The 24861-nt window shown below is 39.7% G+C and overlaps 1 long non-coding RNA gene across 1 annotated transcript; it reads right to left on the bottom strand.

The window, feature by feature from the left end:
- Positions 1-883: 883 nt before the first annotated feature.
- Positions 884-5629, bottom strand: LOC138919400 (uncharacterized). The gene is made up of 3 exons (XR_011429552.1): positions 5456-5629; positions 4737-4962; positions 884-1758 (listed from the first exon to the last, which is right to left on the bottom strand). It is a non-coding gene; the product is annotated as an uncharacterized lncRNA (long non-coding RNA).
- Between the last annotated feature and the right edge of the window lie 19232 nt (positions 5630-24861).

Here is a 24861-nt window from a genome sequence, read left to right as displayed (position 1 = left end):
GTCCTTCCCACTGGCAGGCCAGCGGGCATCTTCCTGCAAGTCTCCCCTCTCTGCTTCTCTGTTCAAGGGCTTTCCCTGAACCCTACTTTGCCAGTGCAGGCCTGCAGCCTAGAAGTGCCAGGCGGTTAGCGTCCGTCAGAATAGCCCTCAAGAAATCAAGGATGGGAATCAGTTTAAAAATATCCCAGCTTCCCCACTGCAGCTAGGACTATATGAGCTGTGTTCCTCACTGTCTCCCAGGGGCCCCCAACTTTGAGTCAGTTGCCCACAGCAGTAACTTGCTCTTTAAGGCACCCTATGTTAGCTTCCTTCCTTACCCGTCTTATTCTCCTTCCTCCGTATCACTACCCATACAGACTACAGTGTCTGCCCTCAGTCCTGGTCTCAGGGTCAGCTTCTGGGGCAACTCAACCTAAGAGACCGCTTGTCTATGTGCTTTCTAAAGGGAGGAATCCGTTCTATTTGGAGAATGAAGCGACATGATCGGATTTTCCCCGGAAAAGAGGTTATTTCGGTAATGAAAGGTGTTTATCTAGTTCATTTTCTTTGTAATAGCTTAAAATTAGATGTTTACTGAATAAAGTATAGAAGTGGCGATATGTAGAATGGTATCTTGTGCGTGAAATGTTTATACATAGTTTCATAAGAAAAGAAGTTCCTTAAGTCTAATGCGAGCAGAAAGCAACGCAACAGGAAATTCTATTAGAATCACCTTTTAAAAAAATGAGCTAGCAGTAACACAGAAGGCTTTGATTGAGCCTCCAGTGAGAGTGAAGGAGGATGATAAACGCATCCCAAACTATGTCTCCATGTGACCTAGTGAGTAATATTTCCAGTGAGACATCCCATGGAGTTTTTCAGCAAACATCTCCCAGCATAAATTGGCCAACAATTGCAACACTTTTTATGAAATTAGATATTAAATCTTACTCTCCTCTTAGCCACCATTATGAATAAGTCATCAAGTATCTGCATAATTATAAGTCCATAAAGCCATCCCTAGTTCCAGAACTTTCTTTCTTAGGTTGCTTTCACTGCTGTTTTTCTTAAGTTCTTCCTGTGGTAGGCCTTAATGCTGTATACCAGATTTTTGTTGTTCTCCCTCAGGGCACGTGGTAGGAATGTAATTCCCCACTCCCCTTGAATCAGATGCGGCCATGTGATTTGTTCTCGCCAATAACATGGAGCAGAAATTATATGTGTTTCTTTCAGGTGGAAGCTTCAAAAGGCAGTGTGTGATTTCCTGTACTCCCTTTCTTTCCATTTGCTACAGTGCTGGATAGGGTCCTGATTTAGCCTGGGTACCTGAGGGAGCCCCCAGACAAACCTCAGTGGTCATTTTGTGTGAGCAAAAAATAACCCTTTCTTGTCTTAAGCTGCTGAGATTTTAGGGTTGTTTGTAATCACAGCATAACTTGGTTGATGCTCACTTGTTCAGATGCTCAGTCCTTTATCTTTGCAGAGTTTCACCTTTGATTTCCTTATGGATTTTAGATCTTGGAAAGTTTATACAGTTGCTCATGTGAGCTTCCCACAGTATTTTCTAGCCAGACTTCAAGTTTAATGGTACTGTGCTGGGTAAATCGCTGTCTTTATGAAAGATTAGTTTATCTTCTTGTTAAAAAAAAAAAGGGGGCCGGCCCGGTGGCACAGCAGTTAAGTTCGCACGTTCTACTTGGTGGCCCGGGGTTCGACGGTTTGGATCCCAGGTGTGGACATGGCACCGCTTGGCAAGCCATCCTGTGGTAGGCATCCCACCTATAAAGTGGAGGAAGATGGGCACGGATGTTAGCTCAGGGCCAGTCTTCCTCAGCAAAAGAGGCAGCAGATATTAGCTCAGGGCTAATCTTTCGCAAAGAACAAAAGAACAACAAAAAAAGCCTACCAACAAATTACCAGGAAGAGGATAGGATTTTGTTGAATCTGATACACTTCATTTTTGCCTCTGCCCACAGACAGTTAACTCTCCCTAATCTTTGTCATTGGCTTACCAACTTTTAGGGCCCCTTTATCCAACACTGTCAGCTCAGTGAGTCTTTATCTTACTACCTTTTAAACTAGATTTCTTTGGACAAGTCACTTCACCTTTGGTGAAGTTTTATTGGTTTTATTTACCTAATAAAACTGAGAAGTCCTCACCTACTTCATGGGGTTATTCTGTGGATTGAATGAGATGCTAAATTAAAGTCCTGAATCCAGACGCTACACCAAATATTGGCTACCATTCAATTTCAAATACTTCATAGTTTGCCTAACAATTTCCCTGGTCAGAAACATTACCAAAGAGACTTGCTTGCTCTGAAATGTTTTTCACTTTCTCAATATCCAAGCAATAATCAATCTCTTGTAAAAAACGTTGTTAAGAATAGCTAACAGCCCATCTTTTTCCTTTCCCAAAATACATCTGGAAAATTGAAATCCTGTTTTATTTCTAAGCCCTGTGGATTATCGGTTTTGCTTGTACTCGTTGTTGCTACTGTTATTATTTCTAATTATTGCCATTTTCTGGGGTAAAATCCAAGCTCCACAGTTAGCATCTAAGGTCCTTCCCATAAGGCCTCCTCCCCCCTCTCAGTCTGTATTTCCCATCAGTCTGACTCACAATGCACACTCTGATAGTCCTAAACCGCTTGTAGCAATGCTGTCTCAGGCTTCCATGCTCTTAGGCTGTTCTTTCTGAAGACATTTATCTTACTTTTTCCTATTTCTCATTCTTACTCACCTTTCAGCTCCTTCTGACACCATCAGCTCCTCTTGGATGTCCTTCTAGAAGCCCCAAGTTGGGTTAAGTGTCCTCCCTCAATAGTCCCATCGCACACCTCTACCCTTTCAGGAGGGAGTGGAATTTCTCATCAAGAATGTGTTTTGGAATCCTCAGCTTGGTTTGTATCACCTGGCTCTGCCACTCACGAGCTGTGTGACTGTGACCAAGTTACTTCACCTGTTTGACCTCAGTTCCCACGTGTAAAATAACATAACACTGCCGGCATCATGGCATTGCGTGGACAAAATGTCATCAACACTGGAAAGTGCTTAGCATGTAAAGCTAACAATAATAAAACAGCTGTCGTGTACTGAGTGCTTATTATTTCTAATAGGTGTAAAGAACGTTAAAGTAGTAAAACGGTAGATGGTAAATTTCATTTTGATGCTCAGCTTTTCTTATCGGATATCAAAGTGTGGAACCTCAGTAAATACTCTTCCTTAAGGATGACGGACATTGAGAACAAAAGCTACCTAAACTCTCGCGACCATTGTACGATAGAAGTTATACCAGAAACTAGATTTCCAAATCAAGTGTTCCAGTCTTTATATCAATATATACAGGCGACAGGAGACCATCAGAAGGTTCAGAAAGAGCAAGGAATCTAATGTATTGTCCAGTGTATTGGACTGAAGAGTATTGCATCCAGGCTACAATGGCGTTTGAGAAACTCTTTCTGCTCCACGTACTGTATGTGACTGAATAATACAAGTAATTCCCCATTTTCCCAATAAGAAGATTGTTTAAAAAGTTTTTCAGGGCACGCCCAGTGGCACAGCTGTTAAGTTCCCACATTCCACTTCGGTGGCCCAGGGTTTACCGGTTCTGATCCCAGGTGCGGACATGGCACTGTTTGGCAAGCCATGCCGTGGCAGGCGTCCCACATATAAAGTGGAGGAAGATGGGCACGGATGTTAGCTCAGGGCCAGTCTTCCTCAGCAGAAAGAGGAGGATTGGCAGCAGATGTTAGCTCAGAGCTAATTTTCCTCAAAAAAAAAAAAAGTTTTTTAGCCAACTTCAATATACACACTTTTAGATCATATATCCACTTATTTAATATGGTTAGACAGTTCTAGTCACTTTAATAAATTTAGAAATAATAATTTAGAAATATTTTTCTTTTTTTTGCCGTTCACAGTTCATGAAACAATTTTATTTTCCCTTCACACACATCTTTGTCAGTCCTATAACCATTATTATTCATTTAGATCCCTTCATCAGAGCTCATCATCTTTATTTCTATTTAAATTGTTTAAAACCTAGCTCTTCTTGAGCACATGATACGGACATTGGAAATTTTATCCCAACTCACAAGTAGTCATTCACATAACATTAGCAAAATTATTCATCCTTCCTATGGATGACTAGTTGAGCTAGCCACAACATGACACTTGCTTTATCTTTAAAAGATTTGTTTACAGAGATAGCAAAGCTTGGTGATTATGAAATCATATCCCTAGGAAATAAATTATTAAAAAACAATTGTCTGTATAAAATATTTTTAGTCTCCTTTATTTCTAGTCCAGTAGGTGACCTCCATAAGCATTCAAAACTTGCGGCCCAGAGATTGAGGCTAATGGGGCTTCCTAAGTACAATTTGTTGTTCCAAATAAAATAATTGAGAAATTGAAAGTTTATATCATAAAGACTTTTGTGTAAGGCAAACTCCTTTTCTTTTTTTTTTTAATTTTGTTTTTTTTAAGGAAGATTAGCTCTGAGCTAGCTACTGCCTCTCTCTCTTTGCTGAGGAAGACTGGCCTTGAACTAACATCCATGCCCATCTTCCTCTACTTTATATGTGGGACACCTACCACAGCATGGATTACTGAGTGGTGCCATGTCTGCACCCAGGATCCGAACCGGTGCACTCCAGGCTGCCAAAGCAGAACCTGGGCACTTAACCACTGCGCCACCGGGCTGGCCCCCAGGCAAACTCCTTTTCTGAAGGATAATTTTGAGGGAAATACGTTACCTGATGGTTAGGAACACACTGGTCTAAATCTCTTGTCACTGAATCTCCACGTGTGTTGCATGCAGCACTTTTCCGCATTAGTACAAGAGACATCCTGACAAATTCCACTCTCCATCTCTCCAAGACAATGCATCAGCCTCTGCTGGCATTTCTTCACGCATTGCAACTCCTTTCTTTCTTTCCCTCTGAACCAAGGATCATTTCCAAGCCATTATTCTAGAATATTCTAAAACAGCATAATATTTTTTAAAAACAAATTTAAACGTCCTCTATTGAGGTTTATTTTCTTCTCTCCCCAGCACCTTTGCATATTCTGCTTTTGCTCACCCAGTTGCTGTCACCTAACCCTTCCTCCATTTGTGCTGTTATAATACATGCTTCCCTGTGGAATCAGGGTTCCATCCGTTATAGGGCTTTCTGTGAAACCTTCTGCATTAATTAGGTGGGTGGTACGTTTTAACATAAAATGTGCATCACAACTTCTAATTACAACTCATGTTCTTGGACGATTCTATGTATCAAGCAGGCCTTCAGGCTAACATGATTATGTAACAGCAATATCTTTAACTCCAGGAAAAAATCTCATCCTGTTCTGTGTCAGATGGCATAATTTTTGGTTTTAATTCCTAATTTTCTATTTCTTAGCACTTATCCCTTATATCTAACTTAGGTAAAATCTTTAGCCCCAAAGCAGTGCAATTTAATGGAAACGGTCTTACCTGTTTTCTTTCAATTTTGCAATATGTTTATGCTTCAAAATTCATGTAACTTTGCCATTGTTTTTCATTTCCTGTGGAAATACTTATTTGAGATGATAACAGCCTTAAACAAGAATAGAACTGATGAATATTTTGCTTTGTGAAGAAAGGTATTATTAGACTTTCTCCTCTAGGCTTAAAAAAAAAAAAAAATCAAGGTCATCCTAGTCAGAGAAGTTTCTCAGAGAGACATTTTTATTATAGCTTTGACTTCATCCAGGAAGCCTATCACTAATAGATGCAATTAAAATCATAAGGGATACACAAGGTAGCTTTTTCCCCAGCCACCTGCTTTCCATCCCATGCTTTCTATTTGATTGCCCTGTACGTCAATAGTAACACTGATTATACTTTCTCCATCATGATTTGGAAGAAGCCATCTTTTAACTGTGCATGAGTCAGCACCTGCTTTAGGATAGTAGGCTCCGTACACTCAGTTTCAATACTCATTTTTCATTTCAGTTTCTGCTAGCTCATAAGAGATTTCCTTCAGTTTTGTAGTATTTTCTTCTCTCATTATTTATTTAGTTTGCTTTTTATTTGCTGGCAAGCTTAGCCCTCATAAAAAGGGCTGAGGCCAGATCCCTAGATCCGGAGCACAGGCATGAACTCTGATAAGAGCCCTCCTCTCACTGCAAGAGGAACCACTTGGTCCCCATAACAGCCCGGATCACAGTTGCCTCATAAAAGGCTGCCAGTGGCCTCCACAGAACAGACTCCCCTCTTTAAGGAACTATGCTGGAGCCATCATCCTATTTAAACTAGAGCAAAGAGGCAACGATTCGTCTTCTCCTTCAGAGCCAGCAATTTTTCCCTGTAATAAATGGCTTCGTTCTGCAGCTGGAGTTACAGAGGTTAAATTTACAGCTAAGTACAATCTTTTACTCGTTACAGCACCTTCCAGAGGATTCTCTCATTTATTAGCAAAAATATCACTTTGAGTCAGCAATAAAGGTGGGGATGTGCTCACAAAATTACTAAGAATAAGGTGAGAGTCTGATGTGGAAAAATATAAATTATGAAACCAAAAGTATTTGTATGTTTTTCTTCAAAGTTAAAATAAAGAGTTCTAGCAAGGGTTTTTGGTACCTATGTGCCCAGTTTCTTCCCAAGAATTAATCCTTGGTTCTCTTCTCTTCTTGGTCTACACCTGCCTATCCTGCTGACTATCCACTATGGCCCTGGGTGCTGATGACCCCCATCCTTGTACCTCCAGCCCAGATGGTTCTTCCTTGAACCAAACACCTATAAATCCAACTGCTCACCGAGGTTTCCCCCTCCAAGTCCCACAGATACCTCACACTTATATCTTAAACTGATTTTACCAGCTTTTCCTCAAAGTCAGAAACTCTCCCCCACGATCATTCTTCTTAGCAATGCTATCATCTAGCCAGTTGTGATGGCTGCTTCTGTGTCAACCCGACTGGGCTAAAGGATGCCCAGATAGCTGGTCAGCATAATTTCCAAATGTCTCTGTGAGGGTGATTCCGGAAGAGCTTCGCATTTGAATAGGCAGACTGAATGAAGCAGATGGCGCTCACCAGTGTGGGTGGGCATCACCCAATCAGCTGAGCGCTGAGTAGAACCAAAAGGCAGAGGAAAAGAGAATTTGCTCTCTGCTGAGCTGGGACATCCATCTTCTCCTGCCCTCAGACATAAGCACTCCTGGCTCTCAGGACTTTGGATACAAACTGAATTACACAACCAGCTTTCTTGGCTCTCCAGCTTGCAGTGGGCAGATCAACTGGCTCAGGTGATTGTGGAGGCCGAGTAGTGCCAGGAGAAATCCTATATATACATATATATATCGGGGTCCTCCAGAGAAGCAGATTCAATAGGATATTCTATTGGTTCTGTTTCTCTGGAGAACTCTAACACACTGATAAAGGGAAGGACAACAAAAAATGTGAGTTACCCGATGTTTTTCCCCTCTCCCTTCATTCCACATCTAAACACCTAAACAGTCACAAAGAACTGTCGATCTTATTTCCTTAGCATCTCTGACATCCCTCCCCTCCTGCCCCATGGCACTACTCAGTTCAGGCCCTCATCATCTTTTTTTTTTTTTTTAAGGTAGTTTCTTTCTTTCTTTTTTTTTTTTTTTTACGGAAAATTAGCCCTGAGCTAACATCTGCTGCCAGTCCTCTTTTTTGCTGAGGAAGACTGGCCCTGAGCTAACATCCGTGCCCATCTTCCTCTACTTTATATGTGGGATGCCTGCCACAGCATGGCTTGCCAAGCGGTGCATAGGTCAGCACCCAGGATCCGAACCATGAACCCTGGGCGGTCAAAGAGGAACGTGCATACTTAACTGTTGTAACACTGGGCCAGCCTCCCTTATCATCTTTTAACTGAACAACTGTGCTAGTATCTGTTATGGACCGAATGTTTGTGTCACCTCAAAATTCATACATTGAAGCTATAACTCCCAGTGTGAATTTATTTGGGGACGGGACCTCTAAGGCAGTAATCAAGGTTGAATGAGGTCATAAGGGTGGGGTCCTGATTGGACAGGATTAGTGTTCTTATAAGAAGAGACAGAAGAGGCCTCTTGCTCTCTCTTTCTCGGTGCAGGCACAGAGGAAAGGCCATGGGAGGACACAGTGGGAAAGAGGCTAAATCTGCAAGCCAGGGAGAGAATCTTCACCAGAAATGGAATCAGCCAGCCCCCTAATCTAGGAATCACGGCCTCCAGAACTGTGAGATAATACACGTTCTGTTGTTTAAGACGGCCAGTCTAGGGGCAGGCTCCGTGGCCGAGTGGTTAAGTTCGCGCACTCCGCTGCAGCGGCCCAGGGTTCAGATCCTGGGCACGGACATGGCACCGCTCGTCAGGCCACGTTGAGGCGGCGTCCCACATCCCACAACTAGAAGGACCTGCAACTAAGATATACAACTGTGTACAGGGGGGGTTGGGGGAGATAAAGCAGAAAAAAAAAAAAAAGATTGGCCACACTTGTTAGCCCAGGTGCCAATCTTAAAAAAAAAAAAAAAAAGACGGCCAGTCAGTCTGTGTTAATTTGTTAGGGCAGCCCAAGCACACTAATACAGTCTCCAAACTGGTCTCCTCTTCCATTATCACCCTTGCACCATGTCCAAGCAATTTGAAGCACGGTTCCCATTGTGACCTTTATAAAAATGCCATTGTGATCACATTATTTATTTCCTTAAGAAAATTACTAATGGCTCCCTCCATTGCCAGAGTCCAAACTCAGTTTCCTTTGTGATCTGGCCTTTTCTACCTCACTTACATCATTTCTTACCATCCACCCTGCTCACACATATATATCTCCATCCATACTAAATAACTTACAGCTCTCTGAACATGCCTCTCCTGTGCCTTTCTCTGTCTGTGCCATCCCTACCCTCCAGCCCTCCTTCAGGCCTAAGCATATCTATTCTTTAACTTGGGTTCTCCTTCTCATTGGAGCCTTCCTTGATCTTCAGCACTCAAGGAACTGAACACTCCCCATGCTTCATACAACTGTTTACCTGATTCACATCTCTATTCCAACACTTACATGCATCTGGCATTGTTTATACACGTCTTCCCTACTAGATCATGTGCCTCATTGATCATTGCATTTTTAGGTCCTAGCACAGTGCCGGGCACACAACAGGCACACAATGTTTGTTTACTTGGAACAATGACATAGGAAGGTTGGGAAAAATATCAAGGCAGTATTTCCCCTTCTACCATATGAAAAATATATGACCTTATTTCATTTCTGTTGACGTTGGTCTTGCTAGAATTATCACTCCAATCTGTCAAGGTTCCTTTTTTTTTTTGGCACTTAGATCTAATATGATGGATCCACCAATCACAAATTCTGCACCTTCGACTAAATCATTGATTTCATAAGGGATTAATATGTCCTGATGAGAGCCCTGAGAAAGGACATTAAAAATCTCCCTCTCCTTTGATATCAATTCATTATCTAATTACCTTCATATTTCACCTGCTTACTTATCCACTGAATTATACTGCCATCCAATCCATTATAACCTTTTTCTCCAAAGCATATCTGTCTAAGGGTAATCTGCTCACAAGAATGTCCCACCCACTGTGTAATGCTTTAATCGGTAAGACTATTGCTTCTTTCCCACTCCCCTCCCTTACTGTTTCTGATATATACTAGTATTTAATCTGCATACACTTGGGATTTGATGAAGTTCGGGAAGATATATGTTTTAAGCATTTTAGATATACTTTGAGTTTGAGCTCAAATAGTATTATATTTCTATTATTTTTACTACATGTGAATTTGAGACTTCGGAACCCAGATTCTCAGTGAACCCTTGTAGAATGTGCCTTGGTGTTATGCCACTGGCCTCTACCGAAGGATATCAAAGACCCAGAGACCTGAAAGCTATTTTTGTGTCTATTGTAGTGATGTTGGCAAGGACATTTTTCAGTATATCATACCATGTCCTTTCTGTGTGTGTGTGTATGTGGAGAAGATTGACCCTGAGCTAACACCTGTTATCAATCTTCCTCTTGCTTGAGGAAGACTGTCCCTGAGCTAACATCTCCGCCAATCTTCCTCTACTTTATATGAGATGCTGCCACATTGTAGCCTGATGAGTGGTGCTAAGTCCAAGCCTGGGATCAGAACCTGTGAACTCAGGGCTGCCCGAGCAGAGCGCGCAAACTTAACCACTACGCCACAGGGCCGGCCCCCTACCATGTCCTCTTTATGTGAATCTATGGGAGAAATATTTCTCAGGTTTTAGGTTCAGAAAAAGTGTTTTATTTATAGTTTGGCTTTAATCTTCTAGATAAATCTGGTTATTAAGCAAGTTCGCTCTTTGCTTCAGTCCTCAGAAAGGTAAAGCCCAATTTGCTGCTCTTCTCTAGCACCTTACTCAAGGTGAGAAGGTGAATGTGTTAGTGTGTGTAATCTTGTCTCTGCTTTATTAATGTAGTTTTTCTACCCAACAAAGTTATTTCAAAAATTCAGTTTTATCTTTACATTTATGTAAAATGTAGCACATGAATCAGGGCATAAGTAATTTTCTGTCTCTTTTTACAAGTATGGAAATTGAATGCCCTGATAAGGTGATAAGTTTAAGTAAAGGTGATTTATGACTGATTAACCCAATGGTACCTAGTTTGTCAGACTATCCTTTTGCCTTTGCTAGATATAACGCAAATATGGCCTGTTTTAAAATTAGTTTGATCCAACATTTGTATTAAACTTTTTTTTTTCTGCTTTGTCTCCCCCCCGCCCCCCCCCCATACATAGTTGTATATCTTAGTTGCAGGTCCTTCTAGTCATGGCATTAAATTCTTTTCTGTTGTTGTTTGTTTTTGTGTTTGTTTTGAGGAAGATTAGCCCTGAGCTAACATCTGCCACCAATCCTCCTCTTTTTGCTGAGGAAGACTGGCCCTGAGCTAACATCCGTGCCCACCTTCCTCTACTTTATACATGGGACACCTGACACAGCATGGCTTGACAAGTGATGCATAGGTCCGCGCTCAGGATCCAAACCGGCAAACCCCAGGCCGCCAAGATGGAACCCTCGAACCCAACTGCTGTGCCACCAGGCGAACCTCTGTATTAAATTCTTTTTATATTCAAGGTATGACTCTATGATGCCAAAACATTTGGATAGGGAGTAAAATTTTCAATTATCTTGGTTTTGGTCATACTTATTATCACTGCTTACTTCCAGAGAAAGCACACATTCATGTGATTGATGGCTGTTTTCATGTTTTACCCGAAAGGTTTAGTGCCATGCTTGTAAAATGAAAGTCTGAATGTCATGTATCTAAAGAATGTTAACTCAGGACCCAGGAGACACAGGTTCTACTCCTGTTCATACGGAGACCATAATGAGGCCTTCACGTCTTTGCGTTTCCATTCTCTCAAATTCGTAAAACAAAGGTAATTCTGAGTTCTGTAGATCAATTGAGCGAATAGATATAAAAGCACTTTGAGAAATATGAAGTGCTACATGATTATTAGAGAATGGCTTTGAGTCAGAAAACACATTATTATCACCTCTACATAATAATACTTTATATAGAAAGCTTCCGACTTCTCTTAAGTAGAGCAGGTCACAGGAAGCATAAATATATATCCATGTGCAAGTTCACAAGTTAAAAAACAGAAGTACAGTTCCTTAGCATTTTAGCCTTAGAAATAAGGAAGTGAGATGTTTTCCTAGAGAACCTCCAGATTCAACCAGCCAACATCCACTTTTTTGGGGGGAGGAGGAATGTATCTCCCTTGTGCTTTTTATTTATTTACTTATTATGGTGGTAAAACAGAGATAACATAAAATTTATCATTTTAACCTTTTTTTTTTTTTGAGAAAGATTAGCCCTGAGCTAACATCTGCTGCCAATCCTCCTCTTTTTGCTGAGGAAGATTGGCCCTGAGCTAACTTTGGTGCCCATCTTCCTCTACTTTATATATGAGACGCCTGCCACAGCATGGCTTGATAAGTGGTGCATGGGTCCACTACCGGGATCTGAACTGGCAGACCCTGGGCTGCGGAAGTGGAATGTATGAACTTAACCACTACGCCACCAGGTCAGCCCCTCATTTTAACCATTTTCAAGTATACAAAATTCAACGGCATTAGATACATTCACGTGATCGTGCAACCATCACCACTATCCATTTTCAGAATTTTTTCATCATCCCAATGAGAAACTCTGTACCTATTAAACAATAACTCTCCATTCAACTTCTACTTTTGAAGGTTCCATCTATCGGTCTTTGGCCACACACATGACATTTTTACCCATCATGTACTGGTTTAAACTTCCTTTCCTACAGGCTTCTCATTTTCCCTTCCTTGAAAAGTTGCTTTTTATCCAGGTAATGAGTTATTTTTGTCCTAGGCTAGTAATTTTTTTTTAATACCTCAACTTAAAAAATGTTGTTTGCTTGCCTTGATTTTTTGGACAGAAGAGAGAATGTAGCATCAGAATTCACTCCTTAGCTTGGCCCATCAGTGTACCCTGCTAGGAAGCAAATCTCATGTCCTTGACCACCAGCACCTCAGGCAGGCCCTGGGCTTGCTCTCGCCATAGTGAGACTCTGCTGTGACTTCGGTCCTGTCCACTCTGAAGTGCACATGACCTGGGTCACATAGAGGACAAAGTGAAACACTATGGGGAAATCAATACAAATCCACTTGAAACACAAGTTCATTTATGAAGGCTAATACATTAAATAGTGACAAATCAATTTCAGGCACAGTCTAATCCTTGAGAACCTGTATATTTACTCTTGTGTAGCATGTGCTAACAGATAATAGGTACCTAGTAAAGGTTTGCTGAAATAAATTCAGAATAAAATTCTTCTTTTGGACAGATTTTATAATAATATCTAAATGTATAAAAAAGCTAAGAACTATGTTGAAAAAATGAGACAAGAAAAGTGTTTATGAACTTATTACGTGCCAGACAATTGTGCTTTCTTACTGTTCATGAGTTCATTTAATTCTTACATTAGCCCAGAAAGGTAGGCATTATCAATCAGGCCCGTTTCTTAAAGAGGCTAAACAATTTGTTCGAGCTCACAGCTTAGTAAGGAGAAAAACTAGAATTCAAACCCAGATAGAACTCACTTGAATTCCCATCTATTTTTCCTTTATATACTGAGATCACTAAAACCATTGTAAAGTATAAACCAACAGGACGCTAGTCAATCTTTTTCTTTTCTGTGAAATGGGCAGTTGAACTTTGAGCTCCAGACTGCAATCTGTGTGATAAAAAATGTAGGCAAGTTAGAGGAATGGATGATGAATTAGAAAATTTGGAAGTGATCTGAGAGACTCCAATTAAGTACCACTCATATATGTTGCTTCGCCTCTATCCTCAGGCTTGACGTATTTCAACTGCCCCATTCTAGCAAATGATACCATTTACTAACATTTAATTTTGTTCTACACCCTGTGTTGGCGTTTTTCAAGATTTACTTCAATATGGCTGATCAACAACTCACAGATTCTAGGTTGAAACAATCCCTGAGTCTCTGGAATTTATAACGGAAGACTTATCCACAGGACGGCCTGGGACCCGATCTGTTCCAGAGGAATAACACTGTCATAATTTAGATACGCTGGCTTCAAAAAGACGCTGGTGATACAAAATAATATTAGCACATAGAGTATAGTGTAGAATGTGGGGCATAAAGTATGTTAAGAAATGTGAGTTTTGAGTTTTGAAAACATATATGTTTTAGGGCCCGGGCCTGGTGGCGCAGCAGTTAAGTTTGCACATTCTGCTTTGGCAGCCCAGGGTTCACCAGTTTGGATCCCGGGTGCAGACCTACGCAGTGCTTGTCAAGCCATGCTGTGGCAGGTGTCCCACATATAAAGTAGAGGAGGACGGGCACAGATGTTAGCTCAGGGCCAGTCTTCAAAAGAATTTTTAAAAAAATTATAAGATTTTAAACACATTCTTTTTTCCCCCTCATTATAATCCAAACATCTATGTCTGCATGGCAGCCTTTCACAGCTCAGTGGAATACGCAGTCACCCTGCACAAGACACCATGGAAATCACTCTGCAGTACCTGCGATGGGCAACCTGTTCAAAGAGGTGCTTTCAAAATTCCAACACATGGCCGACAGGGGACTGAGCTGACGTGGACCTTCCTCTCTCATCACCATTACCAACAGAAACCTTACACACACACACACACATACACACACACACACACACACACACATACACACACACATACACACACACACATACACAAACACACATACACACACACATACACAAACACACATACACACACACACACACACACACACACACACACATACACACACACACACATACACACACACACACACACACACACAGGTGAAAGAACAAAAGGGAAGCTCCAAAGTGCCAGAGAGAAAGAGAGAACTTCAAACAGAGTAAGAAAAACATAACTTAAGGACAGAGAGACTCAGAGGAGCAGCAGACACCACTGAGACCCTAGTCAATAGGGCCTTTTTGTGCTACGACACACCCGATCTTTGCCGTGCAATACTGTAGCTATAGCTGAGATCCTTGCATATAGCCACCCATATGTGAAAGAGGAGCCAGTGACAGTCCACCCTCCCACCAAGGGACACAGTAGAGAAGTTTTTCACCAGCCTACAGGTCTGGTGCATCCAAATGTCTTATGAGAAACTAAAACGCCAAGACTGCACGATATGTGGATAGAGTTCACATTTCTATTACCCATTGTCTTAGTCATTTTAGGCTGCTATAACAAAAACAGTTGTTTGGGTGGCTCAAACAACAAACATTTATTTCTCCCAGGTCTGGAGGCTGGGAAGTCCAAGATTAAGTTCAGTGTCTGGTAAGGACCTGCTTTCTGGTTTACAGGTGGCCAACTTCTCTCTGTGTGCCACATGGCAGAGAAAGAGTGAGAAAGCAAGCTCTCGTGTCTTTTCTTATAAGGGCACTAATCCCAGTCATGAGGGCTCCACCCTCATGATGTAATCATCTCCCAAAGACACTACTTCCAAATATCATCGCATTGGGGTTAGGACATCAACATGTGAAACCCAAACATTCAATTCCATATGAGGCAGGAATTCCAAGCTGAGAAATTAACATAAAATGAGTGCCAGCCAAATCATTGAAAACCTTGGGACTGTGGCATAAGCAATCACAAGCACTCTTTCCAGATGCTCACAAACCACACACACTGGACTCCCACAAACAATGCACTCCTTGCTGAACATGAGCTCACAAATAAAAACATACTATAAATCTAGTGTGTCTCAAATAAAATGATAAAAGAAGGAACTGAAACCATAAAGAGCAAATAGAACAGTAAGAAAAGAATAGGCTGATTTGAAAAATAATCATACAGAACTTTTAAAAATGAAAGATTATGGTTGGATGCATTAGTCTGAATTCTCCCAGAAGCTAACTCTTAGACAAGAATGCAAGAGCTAGTAGTTTATTAGAGAAGTACACAGAACGACAGGAAAGTAGGAAAGTGATACGGGGAGGGAAAGGCAGCCAGTTAAGGGCATGCTGTTAAGCCAGCTTTCACAGTGGGCTACTCAAGCTCAATTACATGGAAAACCACTAAGGTGTGGTGCAAAAGACAAGTCTGAGAATTATCCCACCTGAGGGACAAGAGAGTTGGATAATTATTTAGCACTCTTGAGAGGCATTTTAAGTGGGCTGGTGGAAAGGGTGTTTATTTTCCAACAATTTCAGCCTGCTATTCCAGAAAAAAAAATCCAATATTGGCAGTTGGAAGTCAGCCAAAAAACACTGAAAGGTCCCAGGGAGATGGGTGGTCAATGACACTACACTGAATTAAGGAGCGACTGGAACACAGCTAAAGGTAGACATTGTAAGCTGGAAGAAAGAGATCAAAGGAAATATCCTGGAATGAAACAGGAAGATAAAGATAAAATATATGAAAGAGAAATTAAAAGATTTAGAGGCTAGGATGAGAAGAACAACCATACATTAAATAATTTTCAGGAAGAAAGCATAAAGAGAAAATGGGAGAGGCAATTTATGTATATAAATTGTATATTTATAAATGTATTAATATATTTTCTATGTAATTATATATTTATATAAATAAATGCTTATAAGTTCCTGAGAATTAGTGTTGATTAAAGACATGAATGAACAGATTAAAGAATCAAGTCCTCAAGATAAATAAAAATAAGTCCAGATACAACATAAGGAAACTGAGAAAACCAAAAGAAAAGTATTAATACACCCAGAGAGAATGCTAGAAATATACACACATGTACATGAAAAGGAATGACAACAAGAGGAATAGCAAACTTCTCATTGGCAAAAAACATAGCCAAAGGATGCTACAATAACATGATCAAAGTGCTCAGTGAAAATAACATAGAATTCTATACTTAGTTTAACCATCATTCGAGAGTGAGGCCAACATAAAGACATTTCAGACCTACAAAGACCTTGAGAGTTAGCCACTCACCAACTTTTAATAACAAGGAAATGTTACTTGATGGAAGGAGCAAGATTCAAATAGCAAGAGTTAGCAGAGCAAGTTCTATGGGTTGATAAATGTAAATAAGCAGATTTTAAGTAAAATATGAATGTTAAATGTTAAAGGCAGAACTTACGCTCTCTGATTTCAAGACTGACTCTAAAGCTATGGTAATCAAGACTGTAGGATTAATGTAAAGACAGACAACCAGATAAATGGAAGAAAATAAAAAATCCAGAGAAAGATCTGCACTTAGAGCCACCAAGGCATCAAAACAATTAAATAGGGAAAGAAAAGTCTTTGCCACAAATGGTACCAGAAAAATTGTTTACCTCTGTAAAAAAAAAAAAGAGAGAGAAATTAATACAATGGAAAACAAAGACATTACAGAGATGATCAACATAGAAAAATCTCGACTCTATTGACACTGAGAAAAAAGAGAGAAGATAGGATATTTATATGTATCTATATATGTCTTATGTTTATCACGAGAAAATATTAGGAACAACTTTCTTCCAATGAATTTGAAAATATAAAATTTAAAATCATTTAAAAACACAAAATGTCAAAATTGCATCAAGAAAAAAGTAAAAATCTAAATTTACCTGTATCATTTTAAAAAAATAAATCACTAAACATAAATCTATCCACAAAAAGGCATCAGAGGGCTGGTCCTGGGGCACAGTGTTAAGTTTGGCACACTCTGCTGCAGTGGTCCGGGTTCTTGAGTTTGGATCCTGGGCCCAGACCTACAACATTTGTCAGCCATGCCATGGTGGCAACCCACATACAGAATAGATGAAGATTGGCACAGATGTTAGCTCAGGGCAAATCTTCCTCAGGGAAAATAAAAAGAGTCATTAGAGTCAAATGATTTTATAGTGAGTTTTTACTAAATTAAAAAAAAAGATAAGCCCTATCTTTCTTAAACTATTCCAGAATTGGAAAAAGTGAGCAAGTTCTCCACTTCATTTTCTGAAACTAGTATTGCCTTAATACCAAAATTGAAAATGGACAATGTATGAAAGGAAAACTATAGTTTAATCTCATTTATTAACATAGACCCAAACCCTAATGAAATATTAGAAGACTTAATTTACCACTGTCTTTTAAAAAGTGACACATCATAAACAGTGTGGTGTACCCCAAAGGTACAGGAGTATTAGAAAAATCTATTAAAGTTATTTAACAAAATAATAAGTTAAAGGGGAATAGTTATCAGATCTTCTTAATAATTTCAAGAAAACGATTGCCAATATTCTAGATTCAGTCATGATAAATAATTTCGCACACTGGGAATGGCTCGGCCCTTCCTTGATATAATAGAGGGCATCTTAAAAGAACAAAAACTGTAGCTAACGTCATACCTAATGGTGAAAGGTCAGAAGCTTTTTCCCAATTATCAGAAAAAAAGATGAGATGCTGATTTCACAGTTTCTTTTCAACATTGTACTGGAAATCCTACATCAAACAATGAAAAATAAATAAATCAGAGGGCGTGGAATTTGATCTTGGCATCTACTACTGTTAATACAAGAGGATGAATGGCTGTAGGGAAGGCCCTGTCTTTGTTTAGGAAGGTGTGTTGCTAAACTCCTAGTGGGGAGGCAGGGCTGGGGTCAACACAACCCCAGGCAATGGAAAAGGTAGCTTAACACTTCTGTGTTTGAAATAGAGTATTCTGGTCTGAGAAAATGAGACTGAAGAAAGGGAAAAGGAAGGGCCAGCAATATTGCTTGAGGCCAAACCCCATATCTAGAAGGAGTCAAAGGATCTTTGGAGCAGGCGGTCTTTTTTGTTTTTTTTTTTAAATTAAAAGCATAGCTTTTTTTTTTGAAAGATTGGCACCTGAGCTAACATCTGTTGCCAATCTTTTTCTTTTCTCTTCTTCTTCTTCTCCCCAAAGCCACACAGTATATAGTTGTATATTCTAGTTGTAGGTCCCTCTGGTTGTGTTTTGTGTGACGCCGCCTCAGCATGGCCTGATGAGTGGTGCCATGTCTGTGCCCAAGATCCGAACCTGTGAAACCCAGGGCCGCAGAAGCGGAGGTGTGAACTTAACCACTCGGCCAGGCCACGGGGCGGGCCCAGAGACCAGGTGTTCTTAACATTCCATTCTAAGACATTTGCACTTTCTTGATTAAGTCTCTCTGCCAGTCACAAAATATTCAGCAAAAACTTCTCAGGGGGCTGAGCCCCGTGGCCGAGTGATTAAGTTTGCGCGCTCCGCTTCTGCGGCCCAGGGTTTTGCCGGTTCGGATCCTGGGCACGGACATGGCACCACTCATCAGGCCAAGGTGAGGCAGTGTCCCACATGCCATAACTAAAAGGACCCACAACTAAAATATACAACTATATACTGGGGGGATTTGGGGAGAAAAAAAAAAAAAGGAAGACTGGCAACAGTTGTTAGCTCAGGAGCCAATCTTTAAAAAAAAAAAAAAAAAAAAAAAAAAAAACTTTTACACAAGGTAATGCCTGGGAGTGATTTTCTTCTTTTAGTAGAACTTAAAAAAAAAGAAAAAGAAATGTGTTCTCTATCTGGCGCACCATAAAGCAGACCAGGGAAAACATAAGAACGGACAGTTTCAAATCTAAAGTAAGTCAGCAGAAAGAGGAGCCCAGGACCAGACCATGATAACCTAAGTCCTCCAAGAAGTCAAAAATTTGATGCATTATTTAGTAAGGGACATGGAATAGGGGTTCCAGCAATTTTATGAAGATATTAAGGGTCTAGAAAACCATGTTGCTGTAGCAGCAGAAGATTCTAGAAAAAAATTTGTCAAGTGAATATCAAAAACGTTTGCAATCTGATTCCTACTGGTTGTGAGGTTGATTACTTATATACTCCAATCCTAGGCTACATGCCTGCCACGAAAAGGAAAAGTTTTGAAGTGTGTAAAAAGTTTCACTGGAAACACTGGAATTCATTTATAAAGAAAGTTCTTACTTTCTCTTATGCTTTGGAAGTATTTCATCTGAGTGGAAAACTGTCTATAGAGAACATGAAATATGAAAAAAGAAAACAATTTCTTCTGGGACTTCTAATTTCTCAATGACTAAATATTACACTAGAATACCTGTGCGGTCAAGCTAATGTCAAGGTATAAATTGGTTATCTTAAAAAGTGAACCCCACAGGAATTGTTTAGTTTGAATGTAGAATAAGTGAAGGATATTAATATGAATTACAAAAAGTTCTCATTATGGTCAGACGGGACTATTATTATTTTCTTGCTAATTTTAAGCACTCAAATCTCATAATTCTATAAAATTAGATTATAACAGTAGAAGCATCAACTCTAGTCAAATGAAGTTTGGTAATATAAATATTCTGGAGTTACAGCAAGTATTTAAATGAAGTGCTTTTCAGATTATTGCCAAAGTATGGGAGATATTCTAGTCCATAAGATGTGTTCCTCTTATTTGTGAAATCTGATCACTTACTAATATAACTACCATGCCCTTTTCTATTTATACTTTGCTTAACTTCTCTGCCAAGGTTGGATTGTATTTTGTTTTGTTGTTGTTGTTCTTTGCAACAAAGAATATTGATACATCAATAAGCCCATTGCTTTTTCTCATAGTTTTTGTAATATGTAACAGAATGTTTCGTCTATTAGCCAAGACTTCTTGGCATGTTGTTGCAGCTCTATTCCAGAACATTCCTAACACAGCTGGAAAAGAATTTCTTCCACTAAAGGCAGCTACTAGAAGTTATCCCATTCCTCCTTCACAGGTAAACCACTGATTTAGTCACAGTTTCTGTACTAAAGCTCTTCCCAATAAAAATGGACATTCCATGCAGCATTGACTCACATGTAATATAATGCCTATTGATGATCTGTGAATAACTTTTTCTATAAATGTCTTACATGCATTACTGTTGTTTGTTAGATGAGCAAGCAGTCAGCACTTTTTCCTAGTGTAAATATCTCAGAAATCTGTTTTCCCTCTCATCTCTTCTGCGCTAAGTCAACTGAGTAGCACAGTAAGGACTTCCTAGACCCCAATCACGAATAAAGAATGATGAAATTGATGTTGTAATGTGCTCCTGACTCCAAGTCAGTGTTCACAACGAGTGAAAAATTCAAATCTCAGTTCAAATTCCAGTAAACCCATCATTGCCACCAAAACCATGATATTTCTTCCTTTTCTACACTTTATCATGGAGTATATCATCTCACAGCTCCAACCCTGTTGACACCCTAATTCACCTTCAATTCACTGGTTCCTCCCCCACCACCATACAAGATAGCCCTGGAATGATATCTCTTCCTGACCAGCTGGTACAAAGAAAATACTGAAAAGCTAAAGAGCTGTTGGACCTGCCCAAGAGTGTGTGGGGAGTTAAACTCATTTGGGAAAACAAAACAAAACAAAGGAATGTACCTGGAGGAACACAGGTTTCCACTGAGTTTAGGCAAGGACTTTGTTTCTGGGTATTTCCAATCCCGTTCCCCAGCACTTCTGCTTGGATGCCCTTAGGTTGACGCTGCAGTTTCAACTCCTTATCTAAGACTAGTAATCGTGGTGTCATACAATCCACTTCGTGTCTGCCTTCCTCCTTAGGGGAGCAGGCAAACAACGGCATCTCTCCCGGAACTGGGACAGACAGCCCTTTCAAAATAGATGAATCATGCCTTCTTCATATCCTGAGCAAATCTAGGTCCACTTCCAACAGCCTGCCTACCAACTGCAACCGGAAAATACATGCAGAACCAGCTCTATCATGAAGCCTCTTGTTAACTGTTTCAACCTCAGAGGACAAGTTAAATTCCATGCCAATGAAATAGACACAATTTAAAAAAACAAACACTCAAATCTCTAGCTCTGTAGGCTTTATCTAGAACTTTTAGAAGACCTCAGAAATATGCAAAAATAGGAAGAATAGTGGGTTATTTAAGGTTCACTGTCTATTTATTCTTTGGTTTTCTTAAGATTTAACTTCTTTCACCTTTACTTGGATAGAAATAAAATACTGAAAAAGTAATCATATCCTTAATTTTCCAATGGCTATTTCTTTTCTGAGTTTGGGGATTCATACAATAGAAAACTAAAACCTATGTAAAAGGAAAAAGAATCCTGACTACCAGAATAATTCTCTTGATTTTATATTAAATCTATGCCTGATTTTCCTGGCAAAAAACGCTGTGAGGTATGTCACAGGATGTGTTATGTAACCCTCATTGTCTGATTGAAGGAACAGGAGGAAGCATATCAATTCTTAACAAGAAAATATTTTCCTGGTACCAAATTCCAAAGGAAAATTTTCACAGATCCATCTTCTAAGAGATTTTGAAGTATATACAGGACAATATCTTCAACAGTCATCAGATGATTTCTTAGTAAACGTTTATAGGCCTCCTATTTTTTTTTAACAACTTGATGAGAGAAAACAGTTTTACAAAATAATACATTTATACTCAGTTCATAAGGGAGGGCTTGAACTAAGGCAATAGGAATGGAGAGGAAAAAATGATAGGAATTAGTAGTATCTGGAAGTAAGAATTTGAAAAAAGGAGACACTGCAATCACCCTTCCTCTGTTCTACCCTTAAATACTGACCTTTCTCCAGTCTGGACCCTTTCTCTAAGCCAAAGTTACTCAAAATGTGGTCCCTGGAACAACTGTCAGTCTATGAACTGTTACCACAATGCAATGAAGTCAGTTCTGAAACTGAGAGTAAATTTTTAAAACTTCAGCATTTAGGGGCCGGCCTGGTGGCACAGGGGTTAAGTTCACACATTCTGCTTCTTGGCAACCCAGGGTTCACAGGCTCAGATTCCGGGTGTGGACATGGCACCGCTTGGCAAAAGCCATGCTGTGGTAGGCATCCCACGTATAAAGTAGAGGAAGATGGGCACAGATGTTAGCTCAGGGCCAGTCTTCCTCAGCAAAAAGAGGAGGATTGGCAGTAGTTAGCTCAAGGCTAATCTTCCTCAAAAAAAAAATTACTTATTTGTGATTTTTCTTATTGCTTGAGGTAAGCCTGTATTGCTATAAATTTCCCTCTTAGTACTACTTTTGCTGCATCCCATAAGAGTTGGTATATTGTGTTTTCATTTTCATTTGTCTCCAGGTATTTTTTGAACGCTCCCTTGATTTCTTCATTGATCCAATGGTTGTTCAGTAGCATGTTGTTTAGTTGCCGTGTATTTGTGACTTTCTCAGATTTTTTCTTGTAGTTGATCTCTATTTTCAAAGCACTGTGGTTGGAAAAGATGCTTGATATGATTTCAATCTTCTTCAATTTATTAAGGTTTGCCTTGTTTCCCAATATATGGTCTATCTGTGAGAATGTTCCATGTGCTCTTGAGAAGAATGTGTATTCTGCTGTTTTGGGATGGAATGTTCTATATATATCTATTAAGTCCATCTGGTGTAGTGTTTCATTTAAGATCACTGTTTCCTTGTTGACTTTCTATCTGGATGATATGTTCATTGATGTAACTGGGGCTTTAAAAAACATTTTATTCTTAACAATCAATTGAAAATGAATATTCAGCTCAATGTTTCTAGTTCAAGACAAAAATGACTAGAATATCCAAAAGATATTTAACAGCCTCAGGAAAGGTAGGATACTGAGAATTAATTCCTACTCAAAGTGATGTAGGTATCTGTTCAACAAATTTCATTTTTCCCAGTGGCCTTCTGAAGAGAACTCCCAAATCTTCTGAATGGATCATTATTTGGTAAAATCCAGAAAAGTGATTTACAAAAGTGTTTCTTTTCCCTGAATCATTACCATCAGAGAACACTTTTGTGTAAATCTGTTGTCAAGTGCCTCTTCATAATTTTGAAAATGTTTTCGGCAAGTTCTTCAGCTGAAATTTGTGAGGAAACTACAAGTATATCAATAAACATTGTCAGCAGAATGAATGTAAGTTTCAGAATTTGCTCCCAGGATCCTGAGTTTTCACATCTTTTGCATGGAAAATATAACATCTCCCATTTATTTCGCTCTTAATACGGGCCAGGCATGTTGCTAAGTGCCAGTTAGAAATAGATACAGATATAGATCTGGCATCTGTATGTTATATAATCTTAGTTTATGTATATATTATATATAACGAGATTTTAGAATAGATATATGAAATTAGATTATATATTATATATTAAATGATATTATATATCATATATATGTGTGGTATTTATAAAATCTCACTTAATTTTCCATCAATAGAAACTCTGGGCTCAAAGAGATATACTAACCTCATTCTTTCAATAGTCAACAAATATTTGACTGCTTACTGTGTGCCAGGCATCATTCTATGCATTGAGATAGCAGAGACAAACAGAAGAGACACAGGTTATTTGTGTCCTAGTGATGGTTGGAGGGAGAGAAGAGAAAAAACAAGATAATTTCTGATAGTGATAAGCTATGAAGAAAGTAAGTTATGTACCAGAGATGTGTTGGGGGAGGGAGGGAAGTGGAGAGAGGAGCAGGGGTTGGGTAAGGAAGTCTTGTCTGAGAAGGGACATTTGAATCGAGATCTGAATGAAGAGAAGGAATTGGCCTTATGAAGACTGGGAAGGAGCATTCTAGACATAAGAAACAGCTATTGCAAAGCCCTTAAGATAAGAATAAACTTGGCATGTTCAGGGAAAACAAAGAATATATGGCTAGAATCTACTGAGCGATGGGAACACTATAGTCAATGTCGCATAAAGCCTATGTTGAGGAGTTTGGAAGTTTTCCTCTGCAATGGAAAACATTTGAAGGGTTTTGTCTAGAAGTCCAATGCACTATCCATTGCACCACAGAGCCAGGTTGAAGGGTTTTAATTAGGGGAGCGACATAATCTGATTCCATTTCAAAAATATCCTTCAGGGTGTTGTGTGAAGAATAATGTATAAAGGCCAAAGAAAGAAGAGACACTAAATTAAAAGCTTGTATTTTGGCCTAGCAAGAAGTGATGGCAGCCTGGACCAGAGTGGTAGTGGAGAGAAGGGGATGGATTTGGGGATAGAGTCAATTGGACTTGCTGTGTAGGGGGAAGATTCAGGGTGAGGGAGAAGAAGCAGGAAAGACACCTTGGTTTTGGTATGAGCAAGTTTCCTCTGGTTTCATAGCTAGTTAGTGGCAGAGCCAAATTTAAGCTCAAGGTCTGGTTCCAGAGCTACTTGTCACCCCATTCTTTCTTTTGGCTACTGCTGAATTGAAACCCAATGCACAGCTCCCCATCTTCCCTAGCCACTTAATCCCAAACTCCCACTGTTGGGCCTTGGTATAGCCTGGGCCTTCCTCAAGCCCTAGATATCAGTCTACTCAAGATACAGATTCTCAGAGCAACCGGAGAGGAGGGTCTGGAGCTGGTGTTTGAGGGTATGCCAAGGGGCCGCCATTGAAGCCCTGGTGTCAGACAGAGAAACCTCTACCTTCTCCTGTCTCCATTCTTATTTTC

This window comes from Equus caballus, chromosome 20 (genome assembly GCF_041296265.1).
Source record: "Equus caballus isolate H_3958 breed thoroughbred chromosome 20, TB-T2T, whole genome shotgun sequence".
NCBI lineage: Eukaryota > Metazoa > Chordata > Mammalia > Perissodactyla > Equidae > Equus > Equus caballus.
The sequence above is the reverse complement of the archived record's forward strand: the minus strand, read 5'-3'. Positions and strand labels throughout refer to the sequence as shown.